General features: G+C 43.6%; 1 protein-coding gene across 4 annotated transcripts in view; it reads right to left on the reverse strand.

The window, feature by feature from the left end:
- HYCC1 (hyccin PI4KA lipid kinase complex subunit 1) overlaps positions 1–8474 on the reverse strand; it is a 49176-nt gene extending 40702 nt beyond the window's left edge. For 3 of the 4 annotated variants that reach the window (XM_075083020.1, XM_075083024.1, XM_075083025.1), the window contains exon 1: positions 8392–8474. The gene's annotated coding sequence lies outside the window, so the exon portion shown is untranslated. Of the gene's footprint in view, positions 1–8342 lie in introns of all 4 variants that reach the window. The other variant, XM_075083021.1, reaches the window with a different exon arrangement.
- Positions 8475–9959: the final 1485 nt, after the last annotated feature.

Raw genomic sequence — 9959 nt, forward strand, 5'->3', positions numbered from 1 at the left:
AGAGCATACACTCACTTTCTTTTCCTGTCCCTTTTATTTGCATTCTCATTAAATCTCAAGATGTCTTCTGCTCAAGACAGGCCTGATTTCTAAGTGCTTTAAGACCTCAAATCTAGTATTTCCAGAAGTGAGCAGTACTTCAACATTCACTTACAAATTCAGAGCTCTGGTTTGGAGCACAGACATCATGATTTAGAGCCTGGCAAATACTTCTGTAGTCTAACGTCCAAGTAGTCGAGATTTTTTTTCTATAATAGCCTCAAGCCTGTGAACTTGGAACTTTAGTCCATTCTGCTTACAAGCACAACTGAAAAGTCACTTGAATTGCAGGTACAATTATGACAATACATGGAAACTGGTCATTGATTACACTTGTATTTGGGACACCGTTGACACAAATGAACGACAGCTGAACAACATCAATCCAGCTTAACAACCCTAGGAAGCAACACATTATGTGCATAAAAAACTGTCATACCCACAGGAAAGATGAGTTGCAATGAACCAAGAACAAAGCAGGCTATATCAAATGAGAGGAAATAACAAATATAAACTCAGCGAATGGCCACTTTCCAAACGGCATGACATGCAGGGGGTGGGGGTCAATAACTGCACAACACAAAAGGATCTTACACCTATCATTTAAAATCAGTAGTCACATTTAAGGAACCTCCTGAAGGGTAAATGTGGCATCATTTGGTTCCTGTTTCATCACTCGGTTTGGTTCCTGTTCACACTTTAGTCAGTTCCTCTATTTACTGTACCAGCAGGGACCTTCTTTTAGGTGTTCCTTCTTGCCTTGACATCAAGGATACCCACACCCTACCGCTGCTACTGAATATATACAGGACTTTCATTTTACCACAACAAAAAGCAATTACAAACGGTTAAGTGAGTTAGACCTTATCACTATTTCACTGGATTGCTGCAACTTTGTGAACACTGGTGCGCTGTCATCCACTTCTTTGCCAGAATTAGACAAAACATCTAAGACACTAAGATACCACTAAAATGGGAATGAATCAAAGATTTTCATTACTTCGTTAAGGAATGAATGAATGTGTGTATTATGTATGCAAAGGAACTGCACAGTTTAGAGATCTTCTATGATTATGTTAAGTTTCGGGTGGAAAATCCTTATCAGTTTTACCCATACACCTATAGATTGCCAACAACAACAACAGTTTGGGATAAAATAGCACTGCACAAATAACTTATGTTCTAGTAAGAACTCTTAGTAACCAGTGCAAATGCATATGTTTGAGATACTCTTAAATTTTGGCATAAGACAGAAATAATAATATTGAAAATATGTATGCCAAACAGAAGTTACTAAGGCAGCAAAAAAATAAAAGTAGCCAAGATTGCTAATCTACTCAGTCAGCCTCTAACATGACGCATTCCAAGTGCTGGAAGAGTAGTTCTGCTATATTGCACACATTACTGAAAATTCAACAAACACTTCAACCAATTCTAGTGGAAATAACAGAATTCTGATGCTTCAAGTAGTATCATTAAGTCTACAAAACAGATGTTCCCTTTATTGTGTTTCACTAAGTAACATGACAAACTTGATTGTCTGAAGTACAGTCTCTCATCACAACACCACGGTGGTGGAAATACCTATCATTTACAGTACTGACACCAAATACTGCTTAGAAAATGGGGGGGGAAGAAACTTTATTTTTTTCCCTCAGCTTTACAATTAAATGTAAATCACATTCTCTCAAGACAGGCAGGAATTGGTAAATACTACACCAGCACTGGCAAAGCTACAGAATACGCGTATAAGCAGGTGTGCAGAATTACTGTCAAAAGCCTCTCACCTGCTCCTCTGGCTGCTGCACTGGGAATTTAGTTCAAAGCAGGAAAAAAAATGCAGAAGCCTATTAGTCTTTCTAGACCTGACATATAGAGTCAATATTATTAGGAGCGTGAGAGATGGGGGTGGAAAGACTACAGCTTATTGAGCCTAAAAGCTGTAACTGAGTGAAAGCAGTAGCATATCCACAGCACAAGACATGAAGCAGGTAGGTATTTTGGCACAATCTGAAGAAAGTCAAGAGAGGTATTATTTTAACTGAGTAGACAGTAATTGGTTCAGCCAGATGTGGTACTAACCACAAACTCTAGGAGAATACTCAGAATTTGGCTGGCAGAATCCAGTGTAAAGTTACTGTAAGGAACATAAAACTGTTGCTTTAGCACTAAGTACCGAGAGCTAAGGAATTCCCTAACATGATTCTTTCCCAGGCTTTAAAAAAAAAATTTCCTTTCATCAACCTAACACAAAATATATGACGTTGCGGTCTGATTTTGCAGCCTACTTCAACTCTGGAAGAGTAACACTGTTTCCTTCAGCCAAACACTGAGAAGGAGTGTTACTGTGGAAAAAAGTTTTTATTTTTGTACCTGAAGATCCTATAGCCTGCTTCCTCAGATAGCAATGTTACTATAGCATACCCAACGCGTCTTACATGATAGACTGAAAATATTCACAGTATCCTAATTTTCAGAGACAGTGGCTGGTATTAAAAACCTGTAAAACGCAGTTGTAAAAGATCTGTTAGGCCAGTTTAATGCTTTTACGCATATTCCAATCATTTCCTTTAATATAGCAAATACTGTAGGATTAAAAAGAATTAAAGATAGAATAAAATTGTCTTTACATGAGAATAGGATTGAGGTACTTGCAAACAAACCACAATGATATAGTACAGCCTCATCCATTAACCATACATTCATGAAGACCTTATATTATCCAGCACTAGCTTCTGTACAATACTCACACTGCTAGACAGCTTAATTACTGAATATTAAACTATCGCATATTTAAAGTGTAACGGGCTTGTTCCCCCCTTTCTAAAAAAAAGAATTGCAATAAAATATAGTAATAGTACTGAATCACTGTGTTTAGTATTAACAAAAATATTAAAGTTGTAGGCACTATTCATCAGGTTGAAGTTAATGCCTTGCTGAAGCATAAATATTTATCCAGTGCAAACAGCAGGAAACCTTAGGAGACAGCATGGCTTTAAGCACTGAAATGTGTTAATTAGCATCCAGTGTGGCTTCAGAGGTTACTATGCTATTTTTAATTAAAGGTTACCTTACAAATAGAAAAAAATGACAAAATGTAAAGGATATCTCTTGCCTGAGAGCGCCGTCTTCAATAGCTTTCGAAAGTGCCTAAAATATGCAGTTTCTGTCACTAAGTTTAAAATGAAAGCTCTTATGCCAGTCAGAATGGAATACAAATACTCAGCGGCTTTTGCATCAGCAATAGCTGTGTTTTACTACTCGTAGTATTGCTTTTACCTAAATTTCTTTATTATGCTTTGATTGCTACACAGCATCTCATATGACAGAGGTATGAGATGGAAGAACACAAACATACATCTGTTTTGGAGAGATAACAAGTTTTCCTCTCAACAATCAGATGATTCCTCAGCAATGCTCATCATTTAAAATAAACTAAGAAATGTATTCATGCATGCCCTCACCTTTTATTGCATTCTCCATAGAAAAGAACAATGACTATTAAATATCTGCCCAAATTCCACATGCTTTATTGATTCCAGTTCTAATAAATAATACTCCTAGTAACAACTGTTTATCGAACCCACTTGCATTAAATTTGTACACCATTTAGAAGTTACACTGAGGCCATATAAACAGAGCCCTTAATTCATCACACAAATACAAACATCCTCCCATTTATCATTGCAATTACAAGAAAGGGTCACATTCAGACAATTTCAGTACTCACTTGGGCTGTAAATTATGTTGCTTTCATTCACTCCCTTTCCAGTTGTTACCAAAGCATGTAAGTTCATGTGGGGATGCATCTAGAGAAATCGCTGTAAATAACAGTCACCCTCTCAGACTAAGCCAACTTTCTATTTTTATTCTGCTGCTCTTGAACATGGTCCTAATTAGGACAAAGGCTCCACAACAGATTCACCAGAAGTACAAGATAACACTTCATATCCTGCATTATTTTAGATGTGCTCTAAATTGAAAACTATTATAGTTGTTGGACCTTTCAAACATTATGGCTGTTTTTTTGTTTGTTTTGTTGTGGTGGTGGTGTTTTTTTAATCTAATCCAGGAGTCTGAGTTTTCATGCTAACAAAGTTCCAGCACAAATTCTGACAGCAATCTAATGATTTACAATAAGAACAAATGCAGCAGAATTTCACCCCTCAGCCTCATGGAAAACTTTTTAAATTTCACCAATGTTTTCATATAACTTCAGATATTTTAAGCATCACTTATTTATAAAGAAAATCTTCAGAGCATGCAGGAGTACTTCATCTTAAAAGTGTGTGCATACACTTACAATACACATTACAGAGTACAGGGAAGATTCTGGTCAATGCAGGAACTAATCAAACATTTTAATGGCATGCAGAGCTTGAGCAGCCTAGAAGCTTTACACACGGCCTTGCTGCAATATGCAGCTGCTACACATTCAAAACATTTTCATACTTCAGTACTCCTTGTCTTTAATGACACTGATCTGACATAGATTTCAGTTCTTATCCTGACACCACTTTGTTATTGCCTTACAAGATTATCTCAAGAAGCATTTCAAATAAATTTATCCAATCTAAGTTCCTAATTAACTGAGGCTAATAAAAAAATGCTTAAATTCCAACACATTCTCTACTCCCAAATGTGCATTTAAAGAGCCACCATTTCAATTCTGGCAACTGAGGACAGCAAACTGCCAAAAGGGCCATTTTGTCTGGAAAAGAAAGAAAATATGGATTTAAAGAAAAGATATCATGCCTACAATTCTAATTAAGGTGGGGGGGCTATACTTGCATAATTAAACAGAACAGCATTAATAAATCAAAAGCTGTAATTTTGTTGACCAGGAAAACTATCAGATTCCAGTAAAACAACAAATACTTTCAAGTACATCCTACCAAGCACAAACCAACATGCTGAAACATATACACTGAAACACTGCATATAAAGATGCAGGTTTTAAGCACGTTGCATTTTCATAATACCATGGAAGAAGTCTTAGCCATTACACAGAGTCACTCCAGTCATCAAGCTACTACACCTCAGAAGATAAATACAAATTTGCAGTCTTCAGTTTTTCTGAAGTACAAGAGATTTGGACTCTAGTTCTCGTAACTTCAAAGAAGACGGAGCATACACACGGTCAAGGTCATATCATCAGGCTTCTCGTTCCCTATACAGCATGACAGCATCTCCTGCTTAAACTTCATGCATATTGCTCCTGGAAGACTGACTGCTTGGTAATTGATAACACGGTAAGTAACACACAAGTGCAGTGAGTCATACATGTAATCTCCATTTACGCTAACAAAACTACCTGCACAAACACTTGGCAGCCTTAAATATAAGCTTTGTACCCAATCTTGCAATTGCAAGAGCAGAGGCATGCCAGGTTAGGCAGAGGTTGTATTTGCCTAAGTGAAGGCTTGGGAATGAAACGTGAACTGGTGGTCCCCCTTAAGATTTAAGTCTAAGCTGTTCCCCATATAGGTTCTGTATGTTTGCAGAATGCCCAGGTGATCTTTGTTAGGAGTCCAAGTGCTATTACATTTTAATATTCTCACCAACATTTAAGCGTCATAAAACTTTAATTTTAAAGCCTCAAATGTAAAGGGTACTCTACAGCCTCTTAGTCCCAGAGGAAAGCCTTGGAACTGTGACTTTTTCCTCTTACAAATGATGCAGATTTCTCAAACTATGCATCTTGCACACAACCTGAAACAAAATGGGTGTCACATTGGGCCATAAAATATATTTTTATTTTCTAATTAAAATCGCCAGACGTTAGCCAACATTTGATAACTAATAATATAAGCCTCCAGAATGAACAAGGTGATTTTCACATTACATATGTTAAAATCAGTGACAGGTTAAGAGAACCTATATTTACCTTAAGGTAGGATATAATGAAAATGTATTTCATGACATGAACATACAGAGAAGGTTCAAGATAGAGTTTTACGCTAACGTGTACTAAGAATTAGACTTTAACTCAGCAACTTGTTAGGTTTGACACAGTCATAATATATGCATCAGTAAACATGCTCTTCTCCTAGCTTAGAGCCAGCCCCATTGTACTAAGTAAAATATAGATGACACATACCATTTGTAGTGCCTAGCCTTGCAATCTCTCACACACATGCCTGTTTGCAATACAAGTCCTTGCAAAATTAGAACCCAAGTGACTTAATTACCCAGCTATGCCAGTGAACATGTCTACCACGGACTCTCTCAAGTGAAAGAAAACCCTCCCATTCAGGAGACTATGGCAGAAGTTCAACACGATTCTGGCTGTGAAAGCCTTTTTCCTTGTAAGAAGCATTCTGAATAAATTTAACATGTACCTTTAAAAGAGAACAGAAGTGAATTGCTACAGTTAATAAATCATCCAAAGCAATACTGAACTTCCTCAGAATTATCACACCTCTGACAAAAGGCCGGTTTAAAGTACCTTGTCTCACAAAGAGATTATCATAGGAGAGAAATGGCCAAGTTTTGCATCTCAAAAGTAGTACTTTCATATTGTCCTCTTACTCTGGCGGAAAAAATAAGTCCAAGAACAGTGCCAGATGCATCTAAAACTCAACTTCAAAGAACATTACTCTTACCAAAAGTATTTCACTGATGAAAGTAAAACAGATCGGAAGTTAATTCTTCCAAGCTTCACAACACTACCTACTTTTCACAACATAAAAGAACTTGTTGAAGGTGGAGAAGAAGCAACGCACTGTCATAGAGGAAGGCATTCCATGGAAAGCACAAGCTTCTGAAGAGACCAGCATCTAGCTGCATTACTGGAGGGAAAAACCACAGAAAAGCCTTTTAGATGCAATGAAAGGCAATCACCAACATCATTCTACACTTTGCTACATAAAACTGCTTTTTGCTTCTTCGCAGCGTCATTTGTTCAAGTTGCCTTTAAAAAAAAACCTAATTGCCAAATCTGAACTTGCAGCTAGCAAACTTAAGAGCTATCACTTCACAGAAACTTTCATATTTTGTTCTTCTGTAGTCAACTTCTCACACACTAGCAGTGTATATTAAAAGTGATGAAAGATCAGTGCTAAGAAGACCTAATAATCCTCAAGTAGACAAATCTTTTCCTTGTGAACTTAAGACTTCAGGAGCTCTTTCGGGATGGAGTTAGAATTCAGTTGGGTGGGAAAAAAACGTGATGGCTTCTAGGATTACATGGAACAAGACAAGTCCACGGGCATTACCTCTGCCTTTACTATTACCTTTAAAACACAAAGAACTTGGAAAGTTCCTTCAGTTTAACGTGCGTGAAGTTAAACAACGAAGCCTACGCAGGCACAACCCCCTGCAGCCTGCGGCACTTCCTACTTACAGATCTCAACCGCAAACTCGCAGCAATCATAACTGTTGCTGCTGCCTCTCGCATCCCTATCGTGGACACCGAAGTCAACGCGGCAGGAAAGAAAACCGTACGGAGGAGATGGGTTAGAACGAGTGTATTCCACAGCACGCCACTGAGCTGCTCCCTGAATCAGGGATTCCTCCCGCGATCAGGCAGAGGCGCCCAGCACAGGGGGCGGGAAGCCCGCTACCAGGCACCGCGCTGCCTGTGCCCCTCTCTGCGGAGACGCGCGGCAGCAGCTCCTTTGTCTCACCCGCCCGCCCCCGGCTGCCTTCTCCCGGCGGCACAAGTGGCCGCTGCCCCGCCAGCCCTGAGCCGCCCCGCCGAGTCCGCCGCCTCTCCCCCTCTGCCCTCCCCGGGCGCCGCCCGGGCGCCGAGCGGGAGGTGGGGGGCAGAGGACCCCGGCAGGCGCCAGACGCGGCCGGGATGCCGCCGGCGCTCCGAGCCGGGGGAGGACCCGCGGGAAGGGGGGTGGGGGTTGAAGCCGGTCCCTGGAACGCCTCCCCGCTCATCCCACCCCGCACCTGGGGCAGAGACCGGCTCTCCCCGGCAAGGCTGGAGGGGGCCCGCCGAGCCCCTCACGGCCGCCCGCCGCGCCCGGGAACCGGCCCTTCTTCCCCCGGCAACTCCGCCGCGCGCCGCCGCCGCAGCAGCACCCCCCGCGCCCTTCACAGCCGTCGCCCCCGCCCGCCAGCCCGGCGGGTAACGGCCGCGCCTGGCCGCGCGCCGGCGGCTGCCCCAGTGCGGGGCGGGGCAGGGCGGGGAAGCCCGCCGCGGAGTGCGGAGCACGGCGCGCGGGAGCCAAAGCACGAAGGGGCTCCATTAGTTGCCGTAACGGCCGCAAAACCGTCCCGGCGGCGCGGAGGGCTGCCCCAGCCCGACGCGGGAAAAGTTGGCTCCGCGGGAGCGGCCGCCAAGCCAAACTCACCCCTCCCGCCCAGAGGCTCCCCCGCTGTCCCGGCCGCCCGCGGACTTACTCGCTCGCCGGGAGCGACAGCGGCGAGGGGCGGGGGGCCGGGCAGGCGGGCAGCCGCGGGCTGGCACCGCCCGACCCCGCCGCTGCCTGGCGGTGGCCACAGCCAATGGGAGGACGAAGCGCGGTCACGCCAGCCAATAGGGTGGCAGAGCGGACGGTGAGGGCGCCCGCGCCCGCCTCTCCCCCAATGGGTGGTGCTGCCCCGCTCCGAGGGGCGGGCGGCGGCCGCCGGTCTATGAGGGCGCCTAGGGGCTGAGGGGTCGGCGGGCACCGCCGCAGACCCGGAAGCGTGGGAGGGGGCGGCAGCCCCAGGGCGTGTGTGTGCGGAGGGGAAACAAGTCATTGTTTCCCCGCCGGTACCGAACGGGGAACGCGAGTCGAGCGCCGGTCAGCACCCAGCCCCGCCGCCGGGGAAGGTGGGGCGGGGCCCGGGGTCTCCTGCCCCGAGGGAGGTGGCGCCCCTGGGGCTGCGGCCCCGCTCTTGGAACTGAACTGCCCCGCGACCGGTGGTGGGAGCTGCCACACGGAGCAGGACAGGCAGCGCCTGGGCTGGGTCTGAGGGAGCCGGCGCCCCATGCCTGCATTTCACCGCTGTCCGAAAGCATCCCCCCCCGCCTCCTCCTCCGGCCACCATCGCTTAGAAACAGAGCTGGCGATAGGCTGACTAACAAGACTATAGTCTTTAACTTCCCCAGCCCTAACAAAGAGACGATCACACTGGCTGACAGCTCTGCAAGGGATGTTTCCAGGCACCTTAATGAGAATGCCTCATAATCAAACGCCTCTTAATTTTTATCACAGACACATCTTTATTATTATTTAGATAGCAGATTCTTATCAGCCTTCCCAAATCAGAGCAATTGGGGGAAAGTCTCGTCCCACAGCACTCTAAGGCCTTTTTCAATACAAGAGCTTTTCCCTTTTTTTTTTTTTCCCTGACTTCATCCTTTGATTGCTCTGAAGAATTAACTTGAAATAAATCAGAATAATGCATAATGAGCTACTTCTTGTTTTAAAGTTCAGTTTACATTTGTTGTTGCAACCAGTTTCTTTGCAAGTGTGCTTTGAGGATTTCAGTTTTAATCCTCAGAAGCACACGCTTATGGTAATCTTCAGGATTAATAACGATTAAATTAATCAGTAATCTAATTGCTGTGTAGTGAAACCAAGGCAAGGAGGTTGTGATTTGATCTGTGTCAAATACCACGTCATGACAGAGCCCAAACTGGCTGCACCAACACTTACTGTCACAAAGCATTGCCCACACAATTACTCATTTAAAAGCCATGCTCTTCTATGCCTTACCAGTCTTAATTTCCTAAGTGACTCTATGCAAGAAAATAACCTGTGTTCACACAAAATTTTGACTTCCCTGGAGCCTTGAACCTGGGAAAATGGCAGCTTCAATCAATTTCTGCAAGATTTCCTGGCCGTCCTGTGTCCATATGTCAGTATCTTTCCATCTGAGCTGTACCTAGACTTGTGCTATTGTACCATTCATTTCCATAGGTATCTCGCATGTAATTTTAATTTATTGACAATAAAACATATGTGTTATTTTCAAGGATT

The sequence above is a fragment of the Phalacrocorax aristotelis genome, chromosome 2 (assembly GCF_949628215.1).
Source record: "Phalacrocorax aristotelis chromosome 2, bGulAri2.1, whole genome shotgun sequence".
Classification (NCBI taxonomy): Eukaryota; Metazoa; Chordata; class Aves; order Suliformes; family Phalacrocoracidae; genus Phalacrocorax; species Phalacrocorax aristotelis.